Below are 6244 nucleotides of genomic sequence, written 5' to 3' on the forward strand. Positions count from 1 at the left end.
AGTAATCTGCAAATGTTTGTAAGTTAGAAACATAAACATGAATAAATTTAGTGCTTTTATAAAAATGTCAAGGTTATAATGGTCACAAAGCCCAAATGTCAAATTTAACTCACTATATTAATAGAAGAGTCAGTTACAGACTCAGATTTCTCTTAATACCTGAAATTATTAGATTAACTTTTCCAAAATCCTTCTCTAAAGTCTTTTGGAGAGGCAAATAATTTATGAATAAACAAGAGGTAGAGACATGTGAGCTTTAAAGTAGATAATTTTGATTACATTAAATTAAAAGGTTTTGAACAAATTAAACAAATATATCCAAGCAGCTTTGAATGATTAAGTCATTTTGACTATTATAAATAGCCAAATTAACAACAAAAGACACATGAAGGAAAGCACTATTTAAATCCAGGGACTGTGCTCATTTTCCATGCATAAACCCAGTCCTTGCACATATAAAATTTTCATAAATATTATTTCATTCATTTACTTACTCATGTTGTTTACCATATGTGAGAATCTGAACTCCTTAAGGTCAAGGACAGTCTCAATTTTGTCTTTTTCGCTCTAGTGTCAAACATAGTAGGCAGTAAATGGATTTTTGTTGCCCAACATTCAATCACATTAGACTCTACATGACTCCATGTACTCTGTACATGGGATTTTCTTGACAAAGCTATTGAAGTGACTTGCCCTCTCTAGTGTGTCTCCATTTTACAGATGAAAGATTGAGGCAAATAAATTGTCTTACCCAGGGTCACAGTTTATAAGTGTCTTGTGACAATATTTGAAATCAAATCTTTCTGACTCCAGACCCAGTGCTTTATGCAAATCATCACCTAGTTGCCACTCTGAATGGGTTTATTGCTAAATTGAATCAGTTATAGAATCACATAAAAATTGCATTAATGGCAATTTGTGAAATGTTTGAGGAAAAAACTCATTTAGGATTATATTACTCCAGTTCTGGCTTCTCACTGGCAATGACTTGTTCTTTGAACTGCAATTAACCTATTTAAGACCAATTAAGAAACAGATATCTACTAGATCTGTAGTATTATACTTCAGATACTTCCTGAAGCTAGTAATGCTGCTTAATTAAGTATGGGAGCAAAAAGTCTCAAACTGAAGCTTACAGTTAACTATATAGTAGTCATTTGGTTACTGATCAGACAAGGAGCTCTATGGTCTCCTTACACACAGCTCAGTTTCCACCATTCTCAAGTTTGCTCAAGGCTAAATCGTTTCCTTCTTTTATTGCAGACAGTGTTTTTGTTTCATTTTAGAAAACCATTGTTTGGAAGGCTTTTAACAAACTAAGATTTCTGGGCCACAGAGAAACTATTGCTGATAAACTGATTTCATTTAGCCAAATTAACTGTTAGTTACATGAAGTATGGAGCGATATTACCTTCAACTGGTATGCTGAGAGTTACACATGAGTACAAAATGCACATCAAGGCCTAATTACACATGAAAAACTACCGATAGTTATGAGAGCTGGTTAATATTTCTGAATTATTAAGTCTGACAGCATAATCCTGCTTTCTAGGTTGTTTAGTCTGTTGATACCAGATGCTTAATGCTTGGTAAAATGTGACAGCGTAATAGAAAGCATTTTAAGTTAGTGCAATTCTGTGAAATGAAGAAGACTGCCTTGTGGGAAAGGAAATGCTAAGTGCAGATGCAGAAACTTGGAATTGGTTGCAGTATGAGGTGGCCTTAAATGAGAAACTTTGTGAAACTTCTAGCATTTTTATTGTATTATTCTCTGAACATATAAGGTTTAGAAAGCTACAGTTGACTTCCCAGAGACAGCTGGGCCGAGATTGCCCTGTCACCTGTTACTATTACTGCTTGGCGGTGGCCGCTAATAGACTGATATAATGATGGTCCTTCCCTGGAGTGCTGAACCTGCTGTTTCTTCCCCAGCTCCCACTAACTCTGAAAGCTTGTATCTGAATCTATGATTGGAAGTCTCCCACCTGGGAAGACCTAGCATCATTGTTAGGTCATGGCCCAGGCTGAGAAACATTAATTTTGAATAAAGACATGCCAACATGCTAGTGATCACAATTGTCTCAACAAAGATGAGGCTAAACTTCCCCCCAAACACACACACAGACACACATACAAACACACACACTCTTTGCAACAGTAGCTGTGAAGGAGTAGTGGAGACAAGTGAAAACTTTCTGCCTGCTTAGAGATCTGCACTTCAGAATTTCTAGTGGGCAAATACAGAAAACTGCATCAATTGTTTTTTAAAATGCACATAGTCAATCATGCATGAGTTACTCTGGATGACTATGAGAGCTGATTAATATTTTTGAATTATTAATTCTGACAGTAAAACTATGCTTTTTCTCTTGTTTCTTCTATTGATGCCAGATGTTTAGGGCACAGTAAAATGTGGCTGTAATAAACCCTACTATTTGTTATTCACAAACACACAAAATACATGCAATCACCATGTGTGAATATGAAGATATTTTCACACAGGATAGAAGAAGAAACAGATGTTCTTTTGAGAATTTTTCACTCATTTTTATGTAAGAATCTCCTATAGAAAATGTGGATAGGGGAATTTTCTACTAACAAAGGATAATGTTTTATCTCTAAAATAATAAAATATGTCACTTTAGTTAATCAGTAATATTAGTTGTATATGAGTAAGTAAATCATATATCTACTGCATTCCACAACTGGGATCAAATTTCTACTAATCACAACTACAGAAGTAAAGTTTACTACAAGCTGATTAGGACAAGCATAGACCACCCTGTTGTTTACACTCTCTTTTTGATTGTATCAAACACTGGTGACTTTGATAGCTGGAAAAAAATGGGCAACCTTTACTTGAGCTGCTGCAAGTTGGGAAGAAAAAAAAAGCTTTGAGTATCTCATAAGTAATCAGGATTAACTGGAGGAAACTGAAATAATCAAGGATATCCAAATATTTTAAAAATACAAATAAGCAGAAGTAGGGTTTTTATTTCTCTTCTATACAATGATTGAAGTCCTATTCAGACTATTACTTATGAAATGCTGGGTTGTTGAAGGCTCTATCAGAAAATTTCAAGCTATAGGAGAGCCTGTCAAAATGGCAGGGAATTGATCAAGGACCAGCCTAGCTAGAAAGAGTCATCACCAGTCTGATGAAGGGGAAAGCAAAGGAGAGGGAGGGATAGAAGTTATGGGTCTGTTAAATATAGAAAGTTTCGGAGGATGGGTACCCCTCACTAGGTGAGGTTGCTGAGAGAAGATATGAAAAGAAGCAAAGATGAGGGAAAGGAATTTTTTCCTCCTTTCCTCCTTTCCTCCTCAGGGTCAGAAGTGACTTAGGAAAAAGATAATATACAAATTTGGTGGAAAGGCAGCATGACAAAGAAAAAAAAGAGAAAACAATTTAGATTAAATCATATGAGCATGAATCCAAGCTCTGTCATTAACTAATTTTTTTTCATCTTGGGCAAGTCACTTAATTTGTCAAGGTCTCAGGTTCCTCATCTAAAGAAATGAGCAAAGTCTGAGAAGATATCTAAGGCCACTTCCATTTCTATGAATTCTCAAAAATGTCAGTGAAAGAAATAAACATTTATTAGGTGCTTACAATGCATCCAGGATTGTATTTTATAAATAGTATCTCATTTGATCCTCAACAAAAAACCTGGGAGGTAGGTGTTATGATTATTCCATCATTAAACCCATTTTGAATAAACTGAGGCATAGAGAGATTTAATAATATTAAAACAACAACAATGATGATGATGATGATGATGATGATGATGATGATGATGATGATGATGATGATGATGATGATTGACTTGTTCAGAATCACATAGTAATTGCCTGAGACTGGATTTGAATTCCGGTCTTCCTGACTATGGGTCCAGTGTTCTGTCTATTATGCAATTTATCAACAAAGTTGCATGAATCTTACATGAAAAAGCATTTTGATTAATGCATGTCAAGTACTGTGCTAAGGGCTGGAGATATTTTTATAAAGCATGTTTTTTTCTTATCCTCAAACAACATATATTCTAATAAAGGAGGCAACATATATAAAGAAAAGTGGTAGCCAAGGGAACACTATTTTGATTTAAGCTCTTGTAAGAATGGGTAGTATAATGATAATAAAATAGATTAACACAGCCTTTTCAGTAGCAGTGGGAATATTGATTTGATAAAATAGATAGTTGATTTGATATTTATTTAATAGATTGCAGTATCCATTATTGATTTTCATTGATGTTATTTCTGAATCTTAAAGCATTGCAATTGTCTTGTACCATGATAATTTATGTTCAAAATGATGACACTATGGATCTGAAAGGTTCTAAAGTGCTTTCTGGCCTTCCTTCTCTCTATTCTCTTGGCCCGGACAGCGGCAGCATGGGTAAGTGCTGTGGTCTTTGTACTGCTAGGAAGCTCCGCAGCCACAGGAGAGACCAACAGTGGCATGACAAACAATATAAGAAAGCACATTTGGACACTGTCTTGAAGGCCAACCCATTTGGAGGAGCATCTCATGCCAAAGGGATTGTCTTGGAAAAAGTTGGTGTAGAAGCCAAGTGGTTCAATTCTGTCATCAGGAAGTGTGTGAGAGTCCAGTTGATTAAGAATGGCAAAAAAAAAAAAATCACTGCCTTTGTTCCCAATGACAGTTGCTTGAATTTTATTGAGGAAAATGATGAAGTTTTAGTTGCTGGATTTGGGTGAAAAGGTCATGCTGTTGGTGATATTCCTGGAGTTCACTTCAAGATTGTAAAAGTTGCAAATGTTTCTCTTCTGGCCTTGTACAAAGCCAAGAAAGAAAGACCAAGATCACAAAAATTCTATGATGTCTTGATGTCTCTGTCATAGTAAAAAACTTTCATGTTAAAAAAAAATAAAGTGCTTTCTGAAACATTGAATTAAATTGCTATGTTTTTAAATGTTGCTGAGTTGCTTCTACATTAACTTTCTTTTTTTAAATTTTTATTTATTTAAGGCAGTGGGGTTAAGTGATTTGTCCAAGGTCACACAGGCAATTATTAGGTTTCTGAGGTTGAATTTGAACTCATGTTCTCCTGACTCCAGGATCAGTCCTCCATCCATTGCTCCACCTAGCTGCCCTACTACATTAACTTTCAATTACTTAAAACATTCTATTCACCAGATCATCCCATTTTATATTCAAAAATCATTGGTCATTATTCCAGAACCTCATGCTACAGGCTTCAACATGGATGCGGAAGATCATATATGTATATATATATATATATATATATATATATATATATATATATGTCTGTGTGTGTGTGTGTGTGTGTGTGTGTGTGTGTGTGTGTGTGTGTGTGTGTGTTGGCAGATATTGGTTTGGATTTCTGGTAAGTTTATCCATCATGCCACCTTGCTTTCTGTGTAATGACCCATATATACTATTATCCCTAATAATTCCTATAGCTATTTTTTCAACCATTGTACCTTTTAAATGATCTCATCTAAGTCTCCTAATTGGAGGGGGAGTTTGAAATTGATTAGTTTTCAGACTAATGTTATAAATATCCTGAATGATTTCTGAGGTCATATTAGACATGAAATAAAAAATTAAATCTGTTCTTCTTGTATATCTAATAATGAAATCAGAACCATAAAGCTTGAACTAGAAGATTGTATTAAGCTATATTGAGTTTGTATGAAGTCTCTACATGCTCCTGGAGACTTAGAAGATCAGGAAAGAAGAAGCCCCTTCAGAGTTGTCCTATGGATGTGGCATATGTCAAAGGGTCTGAGTGTACAGAACTCAGACCACACAGAACTCAAAACAAATTCATCCTATTATGTTCCTTCTCTTTCTATTCTATTATCTGTTCATTCATTTCCAGCTGTTTTTAAGAGAAATCCTAGGAATATGTCTATACTCCTTATTGCTTAAATACATTGACTTATAGTAGCCCTGGTGGCACAACGGCTGCACCTTTTTTGAGCCCTGTAGACCCCAAATCAAACACATTCACACACTGCTAGTATTTCTAAGAGTTGAAAATTCCACTAAACTCCAATGAGAAATTACAAATACCTGAACTCATCTATGCAACAGAGCTTTAATGAATGGACTTAGAAATTTTGTTCTCATTATATTCACTATTATATGTTCTGTTGAAAAGAATTTGACTATGTTTTTGATCCCATACCTTTTGTGGGAAAATTATTTCATTTCTCTGGACTTGAATCCCTGCAATTTGTAAAATAAAGTGAT

General features: G+C 34.9%; 1 pseudogene; it reads left to right on the top strand.

Moving 5' to 3' along the window:
- Positions 1–4395: 4395 nt before the first annotated feature.
- On the top strand, positions 4396–4866 carry LOC141499201 (small ribosomal subunit protein uS12-like; annotated as a pseudogene).
- The last annotated feature ends 1378 nt before the right edge of the window (positions 4867–6244 follow it).

Source organism: Macrotis lagotis, chromosome X (assembly GCF_037893015.1).
Source record: "Macrotis lagotis isolate mMagLag1 chromosome X, bilby.v1.9.chrom.fasta, whole genome shotgun sequence".
NCBI classification, from domain to species: domain Eukaryota; kingdom Metazoa; phylum Chordata; class Mammalia; order Peramelemorphia; family Peramelidae; genus Macrotis; species Macrotis lagotis.